Genomic DNA, 14,371 nt, shown 5'->3' on the forward strand with positions numbered 1-14,371 from the left:
GTCTAGGGAGGGAACTCTAGCCAGCAGCAGCAGCAGCCCAGGGAGTAAGGGAGAGCTCCAACTAGCAAGGCAGGTGGAGAGGAGAAGGAGGAGGGAGAGGGAGAGCTCCAGCCAGGAGGGCAGTCACAGAGGACCCTGAGCACACTCTGTAGCGGGGTGGATACCCGCTCCTGCCCTTCAGGGCTTGAAACAGCCTGGGCTGGGGCTGGGGCAAGAAGCCTGGGCTGATTGGGGAAAGTAGGCTCAGCTGTGGCCATGCCTCAATCAGGCCCAGCTGGTCCCTATAAGAGGCTGTGAACCAGGGCCCACTCAGTCTCCCTCTGCCTGTAGAGGGAGAAGGGCCTGGCTGCAAGGTGATAAGCAAGGAACCTAGATTGGAGCAGGGCTGGGGAAGGGCCAGAGGAGCTGGGAGCTCCAGCCTGGAAGCCTGAGGCTGCAGGCCTGGTAAGGCCTATTAGGTACTGGGTTGCAGGGGGAAGCCCACAGGTAGCCAGAGGCAGCAGGTCTGAACCCCTTTGCCTGTGATGAGTGGCTAACACTGCAGTCTGCCTGGGGAGCTAGATGGGGACTGGCAGTAGCCTAACACTGAGGTGAAGTGGGGATAGTGGGTGGAGTTCCCCTAAGAGGGGGAGACCCAGAACTGTGGGGTTACTGCTAGGGGGCAGCAGCCCAGATAACTGGGCACCAGGTCTGGGAGGGACATGGGGGCCAGTGGTAGTGGATCACTGGCCAACAGAGGGCGCTCCAGAGGGCTGGTGAGCTAATTCCTGGAGACGACCAGCAGGAGGGCTGCTGTGTGGGTCCTGCACACTTACTCTGTTTCTACAGGAAATATTGAAAGAGACCCACCCCAGAATACCCAATAGCCTTGTGGTACTGCATGTTTCCCTGGGATGAGGGAGACCTGAGCTCAAGTCCCTGCTCCAAATCAAACAAAGAAGGAATTTTGAATCTGGGTCTTCCACATTTCAGGAGAGTGCCCTAACCATTAGGCTATTGGCTATAATAGGGTGGGGTCTCTCTCTGATTTTTTTTTCCCATGAGAAAACACAAATCAGCCCTAGGGACCTAACTTTCTGTGAGATTTAGCCTCTTAAATGCCCAGGTCACTTTTAAAAATGGACCTTAGGCTCATAAGTCAGATATGTGCTTTTAAAAATTGTATCCATTGTCCATATTTCTTTCTTACTAAAGGGTTATTTCCCAAGGGTTTAGAATTCATATGCAATACTTGTAATTGCTTAAGGTTTTTTCCCCCCAAATTTACATAAATTCTTCCTAAGGTACAAATTATTTTTACAAAATACTCTCAGGTATTGACTCTAGCTGTATGTACAGTATACATTAGGAATATATTCTACCATTATATAATGGATCTTTATCTATGCAAATCCAGTAAGCATTAATGACAATGGATGAGATAAAGCAATATATATTGTACTGCTTCATATTATTTTCTTTGGATTTTTTTCCACATGCACTTGTCTCTCTCATGATTAGAGTGCTGACAGTGCAGACAAGCATATATTTTATACACATTTTGCACAAGATATTGCAGTGCATTGTGATACCATTAGTCCTTCTCCTGTTTCTTGACAATGGATCTATTAATACTTATCTTGACCTACCTCTTGCTTTCACACAATGCAAAATAGACAGCATTATCATAGGTTAGAATTTATCATGGATTGAAATAGTGCAACTCTGAACAATATGATACTCACAATTGTGTATTTAAAAAAAAAAAGTTCCTACAATAGTCTACTGTGGTGGTGCTTTTAATAACATATACAAGACTATCCAGGGTTTAAAATGAAACATGACCTCATTTAGCATTATATCCTGATTCTCAGTCTTAATTAACTGTGAGTAGCTGTATTTCGTTAATTTGGGCAATTTTCATCAATTTCTTTTGCAACCTGAATTTACCAGTTACAATGCAGTTAGTGGAAAAACAAATAAAAGTAGTTTGTAAACACAAATCACAAAGAAGCCTCGATTACTGTACATGTAGTAAATGGTGTGACATTTGATCCATTGATTCTGCCCACTCAGACGGAAATCAATTTTTCATAACAGGACATGGTCCTGAATTTATATATGAGACTGCAAAATGCATTGAGACAACCAGAGTGAACACTTCTGTATGTTCTATTTTTGGATGACATTATCTGGCAGGCAAATGTGAGCTAATAATGATTACATTGATTATTCAAGTATACCTTCCAAAACCATTAGAAATAACAGGACCAAAAGCTGACCATGTCAGGATTAAAGTTTGCTAGAAAAGTTTAAGCGAACCTGTTCCTATTTTTACTTTGTCTTGTCATCATTCTCCTTATTTCCATCTAATCTGTCACGAAACTTGATTACAGAAATAGAGAGATCCACAAAAGTTTAGGAAATCTTCTCTTGTCTTTGGTTTGTTGAGTGTCATGATTTTCAAGATACAGGAAACATCAGCTTACTAAAATGCAGATGAGAGATAGTGTTTAACATAATATGAACATTTACCACACAGTAGTAAATGTAAGTTATATGAGAAATAACCAAGGAATTACATTTGAGTTTGATAAAACAAGAAAATAGTTTAGTGTTTATTTTGTTTTCTGAACTTTAACATGTTACAAAAGCATTTTTAGTTTTGATCCATGATTGAACAAACCCCAAATCTTTAAGTGAAGCTAAGTAAAAAACACTGAATTGTACTTACTTTCATTCAATACACAAATTTGTGATTTTCACACTATATGTAAAACCACAAATCAAAGCATGCATACTCAAAAATGTGTTCACAGAAATGCTGAGGTTTTGAACTTGAGCAATCTTTTGAGGAACCAGGACTGAATTTCAAGTTTGTAATGAAAGTCAAAACCAGGTGAGTCCTACCATTTGGGGACTGGTTGAAAACATTTTGCGTAAATCTACCAATAATTCTGATTGGTGGTGATAAAAAAATTTTCTGGTGTCATAACAGCATAGAAGAACAGAGCTCAGTCAGGACCCATGCCTAACTATTGCAGATTGCTGGAGGTCTACTGAGAACTGGTTGGTCACATAGTGCTGGTTTTCCTTGTTTCCAGTTTCTGAATCACCTTAAAAGGCAACTAAAATACATTAGAGTTGCCTAGTTTACTTTACCATGATAGAAATTGCTGTAGGTGAATATAAGTAGGAAGGGGCTAGTAAAGCCAATAGTGCAGACAATCTCTATTAAGATGTGATCCACCCTATGAGCTACTGTCCCAGACCTAGACATTTAAATCAGGGGATTGTGAAAATAGTTCGACCCAAAAGGGGCTTGTGGTTCGTTTTCGGGACACCTCTAATTGCTATACAGGCGCGACTAAGTATATAGTTTTTGGAAGTGAATGTGGCTCGCGTTGATTGGTTTTTTTAGTGCCCCACTGTCTTCCCCTTATTAGGAAGAACAGTACGATACGAAAACTGCAGAAACTTTTTTTTGTGTGGTAACACTAGGGACATGTCCCTCATAAGTTTCCTGTGATAAGCACTATGCCCTAATAAGGTCATGCAGTCTATTGGCCTCTTTCCTGGCTTCGGGTCCGCTGCGGGGTTGCGAAGCGGCCTGGCCAAAACGAATGGGGGGGGGGTAATACGCTGTATTAACATTTGTATTAACATTCCTCAGGTGATCTAATTTATCCCCATAAGATATGAGAAGAGATACTGTGGCCTCTAAGACAACCAACATATAAACCATGTAGGCCAGGAATCGGCAACCTTCAGCCTGCGGCTTGTCAGAGTAAGCCCCTTGGCAGGCCGAGTCAGTTTTTTTACCTGCTGCATCCGCAGGTTCAGCCGATCACAGCTCCCACTGGCCGTGGTTCCCCGTTCCAGGCCAATGGGGGCTGAGAAAAGGAGCGCGGGCCGAGGAATGTGCTGGCTGCCACTTCCAGCCACCCCCATTGGCCAGGAGTGGTGAACCACGGCCAGTGGGAGCTGCAATCAGCTGAACCTGCAGACACGGCAGGTAAACAAATCGGCCTTTCCCGCCAGGGGGCTTCCTCTGGCGTGCCGCGTGCCAAAGGTTGCCAATCCCTGATGTAGGCCCTTATATATAGGAGCAAATATTTGATTACATCAGCAAATGAATTAGAATTCAGGGCACATAACAGCACAGATGTAATGTTTCCCATGCAAGAAACCCACCTTTTAAGTGGAACAGCCACATTTTATACTGAGTGAAGTTTTGAAGATACCTTTTGATACAACATCTAATTAGGGTGACCCAATTCTATAGGGACAGTCCCAATAAGATAGGTGCCTATATTACCCCTACCCCCGTCACGATTTTTCACACTTGCTGTGTGGTCACCCTACCTCCAATAGAGTGCATTACAGTAATCTGTTTTGGAAGTAATTAAAGGAAGGATAACAGAGGCAAAGTCCACATCTGCAATGAAAGGTGCAAGCTCCTTACTAAGCTAAAAACAAAAACGTGCTCCCTGCTACTGCTGCAATTTGGATATCTAAAATCAGCTGAAGACTTCACTTGCCCTTTCATCTCACTCTTCTGTCCTCTTAACTCTTTTGCTTTTGTATTTACTATAGCTGTTATGGTAGCTTTATAGTGGCTCCCATTGGCACCATTATAGTTAACATTCAGAGAGCTGCACTATTAGAAGCCCCTATATTTTTAGGGATTTATAACTGGACAAAAAATAAATCCTTCTTAAATGTGAAATTTGTCAAATGAGGATTCAGCCCTCAAGAGTCTTTTTTCCCACTAAATTACAGACAACAGTACAGCTTGTAAGAGCCATTTATACAAAAAAAAAAAAAAAAAAAAAAAATTGGAGACATTTATGTTGACATTTTACCTTCCCTTTTTTTTTAAAAGGCACATTGATACTTTTGATAGCACATATGTAATTCAGAATGTTCCTAATTTTAATTTTACAACAGAAACCCATTCTATTGCCTTTTTCTACTAAAAATATCAAAACTTTAAAAATTACAGTATAAATTTCCTGTCACCAGCATTTTATGGCCAAACAGAAAAATGGGGAAATTGAAAAGCCTTTATATCCCAGCTTCCACTTTTTTTTCACTATCTCAACAAGATAAAACTTTTAAATTTCTTCGTTATTTGTTGACTCAATCCTTAAAGTGTTTTCTAAGTTTGAGAGCTAAGCTCAGCCTCAGATACAACAATGCAAGTTTCAGTGGGGTCAATTAGAGTATCTTTGAAATGGCTAAGCAGGTGTGCTCTGACCTCTGTCTATCATTGTTTCCTTGTACACCTCTGTTTGTTGCATCCATCTGTTCTCTCTTCTTATTCTTACATTGTAAAATCTTTGAGACAGGGATGGTACAACACCTAGCACAATAGGTCCCTCATCGATGACTGGGAACCCTGGGGCCACTGTGATATACCTTAATACTTTTATGGGTGCATCTGTATGTAATTTTTTCCCCAATACATGGCAGTGAGGGCTCTCTTGGGTCTGCCATTTTGTATTTACTTTTCTGGAAGGAAAGTCTCCTTGACCCCTTTAAAATTTATTAACACATTGTAGACAGTGACTGCAGACATTCTCCATGTCTATTACTGCAATTCTGAAGCAGCAGTATTGTTGCAGCCCTAATAGGTCTCATTAGCATGGGATAGGAGTACTTGCTCAGCAGTGAAATCTGGTCATTTCCTGCACATGCTGTTCTGCAGGGAGTCCCTAGGAAGTATGGCTCTATGGCACAGATGCTGCCCATCAAAACTTTCCTTCCACCTCTTGCACAATGATATTAATAATTCCACTTCCTGAAGGCCCTTTGGAGTTATGGAGAGAGCAGCAGAGCTCTTCTTTTACTTACTATATATGCAATATTTCTGGTAACAAGATAAACTTGATTTCTTTCTTTGAAGGCATCATAAAATTAACAGCCAAAGGCAACATAATAGATGTAGTATATCTGGATTTCAGTACAGTATTTAATATAGCACCTTACAAAACCTGACTCTCAAAACCAAAAAAACAAATTGGCTATGATATCAATAGTGCCATACTGGGGAACTATGAAGATTGGTGTTGGGTTTTGTCTCATAAACATCTTCATTAAATACCTGGGAGAGAGAGAGAGGTTATGTAGCAAGCTAATGAATTTTCAGGTGTTGTGGACATCAGGGTGGACAAGGGAAACAAGAAAGTTTAGAAATATGCTGAGACAAAAAATGAGATTCAGTCTAGAAAACTGAAAATGAAAGATGGTAATAGATTTTTGGGAAGATAATCCAAATGGGAAGGAGGAAATTAGCAAGAAATAATGCTGAAAGTCGCAAAGGGATGATAGTAGACAGCCAGCTAGATGAACCATCACTGTATTATGTTGGTTGTTTGTTTTTGTCAATGCAATTTTGGATTGTATACGTAAAGGCATCACACAAAGGAACAGGGAAGTAATAGTGACTGTCTATGAGCTTGATCCAACTCTAGTTAAAATGGATTGAAATCCTCCTTCTTTTCAGTGGGAGTTGGCTCAAGCCATACATGACTGGTGCAACTACAGCTGTAATACTACCTTTAGTGTTCACCACTTTACTAGTGGACAATTAGTGACAAATCAGAGGATGTTCAGAGAACACCACAAAAATAATTAGAGGGTCAGACAGACTGACTTGTGAGGAAATATTAAGAGAAGTAAACATGTAGATTGGCTAAATGATGTCTAATGTTTGGCAATTAGAAGTCTAAAAGTCAAGTGTAGATACTAAGGAGAAACAGAAGTGATTTAGGGTCACACAAGGGCTGTAAGGAAATGTCTGAAAGCAAGAAGATTGTGCACAAGATAACTAATTACCATACTATATCTACATTTGATTGGTATCTTGGACTTCCTTTTAAAAGCTCAAAGTACTTAGAATTTGTAAGTTAACCTAGCAAGCAGCTTTTATTTTGATGAAATTCTTAGGTTCCACGGAGATTTAAAAGACACTAATTCATGTGTAGATATGTTCCTTGATACCTTGTGATTCTCTGTGACAACACTCAGGGTAAAAACCCATACTATAAAATTGCCAATGTTAAAAATTAATCCGTGATTCTTGTGATTTGGGAGAAGTAAAAGAAGAAATGACACAAAACAGGTCATATGTTACAACATTAAGGGAGAGTGAGACTATAGTCTAAGCAAATGAATAGTACTGTAATGTGTATATCATTCCCACAGTCACAGGGAAACAGAAGAGTATCTACAACTATGGCTTGCCATATGTCACTGCAGTATCATTAATTTCTCAGCAGTAAGTTAAATCTAATGAGAAAAAATACTAAGTAGTAAATGACAAGATAGCAAAGACAAGTTAAAGTACTTCAGTGTGTAATTTGTCAGCAAGTGACATGAAGCACGTCCACCTTTGAAAGAGTGAAGGGACATGATAAGCTTGAAAGAGGATTTTATTTCTGTACTGCTGTTTTGTTTCTAGGCCAATCTGACTTTCTGTGTTTCAAATTTCTTGTATTCTTAATAGAGAACTAACTGAAAGTTTGCAAGTATCAGAGGACAGTCCTTTCAAAATGCCTGCTAAACTATATTTGACAGAAAACAACCACTTGGGCAGTACCAGAGAAACTCCAAACAATCTTCTGAAATTGGCACTAAGCAGAGAGGTGGTATGCTTGCTCCTTCAAAGCATCCTTACTCCACAATATATTTCAAAGTAACCACAGCTCTCAGGATTCTTATAAATGGACCCAGTAATCACAAAGGCATTTAGGGTTTGAACTAAAGCCAATGAAAATCAATGGGAATATCCAATGGGCTTTAGATCAGGCACTTAAAACTCAAATTAAAAAAAGAGGTCACCAGGAGAACTAGATATACTCTCGTTACTATGAGGCTTTACCCTTTTAGGAACTTTGTAGGTGTTTTTTGTTGTTGTTTTGTTTTTTATACCCCTTAAGCAGCTTTCAGATGGACATTACGTGGTAAGACCAAAACCAGGCATTTGAAGCAACAGACTGCAGGCTTTTATATATACATATATATCCTCCATTATTCTGAAAGGAAGCCTTCAGTATAGGAACCTTATTGTTCAAAAAAGCATAGGGCTTGATTGTATAACCCTTAAGCATCATGATGAGCCCCTTAGGATATGGCTAAACTGCAAAGAAAAACTCACAGCACTGCGGGGCTAAAACAACAGTATAAATGTTCCACTTGGCCTGGGGCTCAAGCTCCCAGACCCTCTCCCCTCACTGGGGGAACATCTACGTTGCTATTTTTAGCCCACGGCCCGAGTCAATTGACCTAGGTTCTGAAACGTGGCACTGCAGATTTTCTGTGCAGTGCAGACATACTCTAAATCATATCAACAGCAATAGGACTATTCATGAGAGTAGGTGCTCACTAAAAGTCATTAAGCTCATAAACGGACTACAACACTTATATAAATTATCAATTTAAAAGAAAACAGAGTGTGATGTAAAGTGAAGACTGGCCTAAGAAGTGCTTTGTATTACAAGAGTTACTAGTTCTAATTCTGATGCATTCATGTATTTGATTTATAAAGTTTTAATGTTGAAAATATGAAAAGTTTAGCATTTAAACTGTGCATGAAAGGTCTCCAAGTGCAGTGCTAAATCAGTCATGAACATAACATCTTGAATGGGGGAAGGGAGGTCTCAGATCCCAGATGGCTGAAGAATTTAGTGCTTGATTGATTAGTTTTATTAATTCATTTGTAATGGGCAAGAGTCAGGATAAAGGTGACTGTGAAACTTTCTGGAGTTGTGGTAATTGGCAATGCTCACTGCAGACTAGCTGTAGTTTTAACACTTCATGAATGTATACTACGAAAGAGACAATTTCACTTCACTTATGATTTATTTTCCCATGTATCACAGCTCCTTCTTCCATTTATACTGTAGGTTACATTTTTATATAATTATAGGAAAATGAATAAATGTACCGTTCTTTGTCATATTTCACTGAGTTGGGCACATACGTTATAAACCTCTGTGCCTCAGTGGAAAGCAAAAATGACAGCGACAGCAAAAGTCATGTAACTAAGGTCCTTGTCTGTGTACTGAAAATAAAATGAATTTGTTTTATATGGGATTCTTCAGCATGTCTCATTATTTGGCTGCTAATTTCCCTTGTGTAATGATGTTTTTCATCAAGAGCATGTTAGGGGTGTGTGTGTGTGTGTGCACGCACACACACATACACATATATATACACCGTCTATAAAGAGGGTTTTTTTTAATATTTCTAAACTTTTATGCAAAATATTTTCCGTATTCACTTTCATTGTAAAAGTAGTTTGATATAATAAACTAATTCAAAGTCACATGGCGCATACCATTGAAACCCCATAGATAAACCACAAATAAATCAATATGAAATGTCATCTTACACTATTTCAGCCTTTATCAATGAACTGTGGTTAATATAGACCCCAATTCAGCAAAGCACATAGGGTGAGATTCTCAGAAAAATACAAAGGCAGGTAGGCACCCAGATGCCACTGAAAGTCAGGTGCTCAAGTGCTTTTCTGAAAAGAGATGGGATGATTTACGAGATTTGGGAACCATGGGATCTGATTATCTTCCCACACCTATTTTACACTAGTGCAACTCTATTGATCTCAGTGAATTGACTCCTGATTTACAGCAGCATACATGAGACCTACAGTGCTTGATAAACTTTTTGATAACAGTTGAAAGTATCCAGACTATCAAAGGTGGCAACTGTGATTATTCTTTTTCAATCTCCCCTTAAATTACCAGGGAAAACAGGTAAAAGTCAAAGAAACAAACCAGGTCATGAAGGATCAGAGATTATATCATGACATTAAAAAAGGAAACGTATACATTTGTCATTTTGAGTGATGTGGAATCAAACCTTTCTAACCTGAAGATGCAGTCGTGTATGTTTCCTAGGCTGAACTGGGTACTTCATACTCAATTGGCTAGATATTCTGCTATTCTGGAGTACAAAAATGAAGGAAGAAAAGGGAGTAGGGACCCTTTCCCCTTAATCCATGAGGCAGAACAAGATCTCTTGGTAGCCCTAGAAGGGGAGGTAAACAATTATTACACCTGACAGTATAGTGTGACTCCATAGGTGTTTGGAGTACCAATTTAGGGTTGAATCTAGCCCTGCAGGTAGTCTGTGTGCAAATATTTTGAAAGCAGCAGAAAAGTGTGTCCTGGTTCACGCTGCTGGCAGGATTCCTGCAGCAAAAGGGCAGGACAGGAACTACATCATATTTGCATTGCATCAGTTGAACCTGCAATTTGATGTCACATACTTATTTTGTCCCATCAGCCTGTAGTGCTATAATACATCCTAGCATAGACTGCAGTCACAATGATAACATCACAGAATGCCTGTCATTTAGCGAGAAAATTTATTTCAGCTCACGTACGATATCTGTTTTCAGAGACTGGCAACACAATGCAAAATGAAGCACAGTATCAAAAGAGACTCAAACACTAGATAGATACCACTGTTCAGTGACCACCTAAATAAAAAAAAATGATGATGAAAAACTAATATTCCTGATAATGTTTATTTTCTTCTCCATATATTTTGTTTCTGTAGTTCTTCTATATTCCTTCTCCACATATTAGTCACTAAATTTACTCTTTTTTCCCTATCATTTCCTTTGTAGCTTTTAAAAAAAATCACTTTTTTAAATATTAGGTTTTATTAATTTGAAATAAAATCACAAATGTTCAACATGGGTAATTAAAGCAAGTTATGACATCCTAAACTGTACAGCCATTGAAAACATAGTTAGACCAAGATTTTCAGAAGTCACTAGTGATTTTGCATAATTAACTTAAGACACTTTGAAGGGAACTGATTTTTTCAGAGACTGTGTTCTCAGCATTCTAAGAAAATCAAGCCCTTTTAAGATGTCTTAAGTTTATCAACAAAAAATATAGTCACCAATCATCTTGGATTTAAAAAATACTTATTGTGCCAAATTCATTGCAACTCCACTGAGTGATGTTTCATTAGTGATGTTTGTCTGATTGTGTACATAGCCTTGTAGACTTCTATTATGTTTATGAAAAGAAATCTTGGGCTTCATCCTCACATCCAGTCTCACAGCTGCTCTATTTTGTGCTAGTTGATAACAGATCCCAAAGGGCTGAGATTCCACCTGGGGATCTCATTGGAATGCATTAGTCCTTTGGTCACCTTCTCTCCTTCAGACCACACATCCCTAACAATCTCCTATGCTGGAAGCTATGAGGGAAGGTGTCATAGAAACAGCTGTACCATCTGAGGTCTCCCCATTGGAGAGGATATTCTCACCTAGCTCGTGAAGTCCTTTTTAGGTCCCCTTTGCATTGCTAGAGTGGCACAAAGGGTGCTAGCAGGGGCCAGGATATGGATCATTATTTCCTCAATCTTTTCAACATCTCACTCATTTTGCAAGCCATTTTCTCTGATGTGGTGACATGATTCTGGTCCTATTGGAAAAAAAATGATTATGGTCATGTGATTAAAGACTATATCATAATGCATATGTACAAAGGGGCCAAATTAAGTTTGAACAAGCAACCTTAATTCTAGCATTTCCTACATTTAGAGCACTTGAAATTTAATATTCTTTTATCATTTTTGCTATGTAATATACATGTTTAATAAAAAATCTCTTCCATATATTTTCATAGATTAATGTTTAAAGGAAATAGTTTATTTTCATCTCTGCAATCAGATCTCTCTGAAATTCATTGACATTCTAATCTTTCTTCCTTATGCTGATGTCAGACTTCTCTCTCTCCTTCCCCCTTTTCTCCCCTATTTCCTCTCTTGCCCTGAAGGTGCCAATTGTCTCTGTTTCTATTCTTCCTAATCTATATTTCTTTTTTCATTACCTGAGGTCCAATATATTATGATATTAACGTATCTTTCATTTTACTTAAATGCTATTCTTGAATATAGCCTGAAAAAAAAAAAAAAACATAAGCCTCTTTCCTAATCGCTTTTCTATCCTCCTTTCTTCCTTCTCCCCCACTCCCCCATAACACTTTTTACTTGACTAATTCTCACATATTGTCCCACAACACAGACAATCATGATCATAGATCCCAACTAATCATATTGTTGAGTTACAATGACTGTTTTTGGCAAGCAGTGTAGCAATCACACAGAAATAAGATGACATTTTTGGTTTATAAGGTGTCGTGCCAAGGAGCCTCTGGGCACCTAACAAAAGATAACTAAAAATATAACTTGATTAAAAAAAAAAAAAAGGCAGCACAGCCCAATTAATTCCCAAACTGGTGAGGGGATTAGACAAGAGATTTGCTATAGTGCTATTTTTCAAAAAGAATAGTTACAATTGTCAGAGATATTTACTAAACCTGGCCTCTTAGACTACTGTAGTTTAGGTTGTATTCTTATCCATCCAAATGGTGTGGCTAAGCTGATATCTCTAAACTGCACCTGTGTTCATTTCTTCTTGTAACTACCAAATGGTATAAAATTAAAAAAAAATATCACAATGCTGCAGCCTAAAAAAGCTGTACACTTTCATACTGCATCATGCTAATAAATACATAGTGTTTTATATCATCCCCCCCCCCCACACACACAATATAATCATTTTTATTAGTCTGGGGATATTTATTTCATTTGTTTATGTTATGTTTTAAGACAAGGCTCTCTCCTTTATGCTGAGTTTTTACTAGACAACTGCAAGTCTAAGGGTTAAAGGCCAGATTATGGCACTCTTACTTATGCTGATCCCATTAGCAATACTCATGCTCAAAAGCTGCTAATCAGCATGAATAAAGGTATTGGAATCTGGCCCCATGTGTTTGGAGGTAGACAACCATTTCCAGATTCTTAGTTCTCCTTGTACTAGTTTTGTAAGGAGGGTGCTGTTTAGATGAAATACTGTGATAATCTCACCAGACCGAAGCAATATTGGAAAAAGGAATGAAATCTGTATAAGAGGAAATTAAGCCTGTGAAAATTTCAATGAAATCACAAATATTGTCAGTGAAAATATCTGTTTCATTAATATACAAAACAATTTCCCATCCAAAACCATTTTGATGGGAAAATTTCAACCATGTCTACAATACAGCCAGTGGGAAGGCTTCCATTTGGTTTAATTAGCTGTAAATTAGGTCCTTAGAAATGCATGAGAATCATGAAGTCCCAGACAGATTTCTGCTTCAGATTAAGGAGGGAGCTTGTTGAAGAAAATGGATATTTCTTTGGCATCACATGCTCCTACCATATGTATGCCCCTTCCAACTCACAGACCTCCAACTTTCACTATATGCCTTCAGGCTACCATAGGCTCCAGTGAGAAGACAAACAGTTTCTTCCCAACTTTGGTGCCATTGTATCCAGTTGAACTACCTTAGATCCCGTCCACCAGAACAGATGGAAGGGAGAATTCACCCCAGTTAGGTACTGCAGTATTGACATAGACATCAAAGCAACACAACACTCAAAGTGTCATTGCATTACTTCCCATTGTTGCTTGAGCACTACCTTTCCCGACTTTAGATTTCAATAACAAAGGCATTAGTGCTGATGTGTTCACTGTTGAATTACATCATCACTTTCAACAAATAAAAAGAACAGGACTACTTGTGGCACCTTAGAGACTAACAAATTTATTAGAGCATAAGTTTTCATGGGCTACAGCCCACTTCTTCGGATGCATAAGCTTTCATGGGCTGTAGCCCACGAAAGCTTATGCTCTAACAAATTTGTTAGTCTCTAAGGTGCCACAAGTACTCCTGTTCTTTTTGCGGATACAGACTAACACGGTTGCTTCTCTGAAAACTTTCAACAAATGTTTTCCCAAGACTCATTGTCAGCCTCTTTTGGTTCTCTTTCCTTTTTCCTCTACAGATTTTGACCCAATATTTTTCAAGAAATATCTTTATGGTTTTAAAAGCATGTAGCAGATGTTATTCTTGTTAATCCACTACAGGAAGGTCCTCAGATACTGTGGTGGTGAGGAAAATATAAGAACTGAAGAGAATAGCTGAGAGAGGGTGAGAGAGAAACAAGCAACAATTCTATTTCCTAACTCTCACTCTTCTTTTCTTATTCTCCATTTTTTTTACCTGAATTCACTCACACCCACTATTTTGTCCCTTGTGGAACCAGATCTTCAGCTGGTGTAATCAGTAATTACACCAGATGAGGATCTTCAACTTAGTGCTTTTGCTTCAGTTATATTAATTTCTATTTTATTTTCATTTCTTCTCTTGCCATACACCTTTGCCATATATCTGTCCTTCCACCACCAGTTACCCTCTATAACCATCCTGCTATAGTCTCTCATACTCTAACCTCCCTGTTAACTGTTCAGGCCATATCTACCCCCACATATTCCTCTTTCTAGTTCCCATCTCTGCCATCA

General features: G+C 38.7%; 1 long non-coding RNA gene across 1 annotated transcript; it reads left to right on the plus strand.

Annotated features, from left to right (window-relative positions):
• Window positions 1-325: 325 nt before the first annotated feature.
• Window positions 326-9,038, plus strand: LOC135983905 (uncharacterized). The gene is made up of 3 exons (XR_010601735.1): window positions 326-444; window positions 2,799-2,878; window positions 7,490-9,038. It is a non-coding gene; the product is annotated as an uncharacterized LOC135983905 (long non-coding RNA).
• The last annotated feature ends 5,333 nt before the right edge of the window (window positions 9,039-14,371 follow it).

The sequence above is a fragment of the Chrysemys picta genome, chromosome 1, assembly GCF_011386835.1.
Source record: "Chrysemys picta bellii isolate R12L10 chromosome 1, ASM1138683v2, whole genome shotgun sequence".
Lineage (NCBI taxonomy): Eukaryota > Metazoa > Chordata > Testudines > Emydidae > Chrysemys > Chrysemys picta.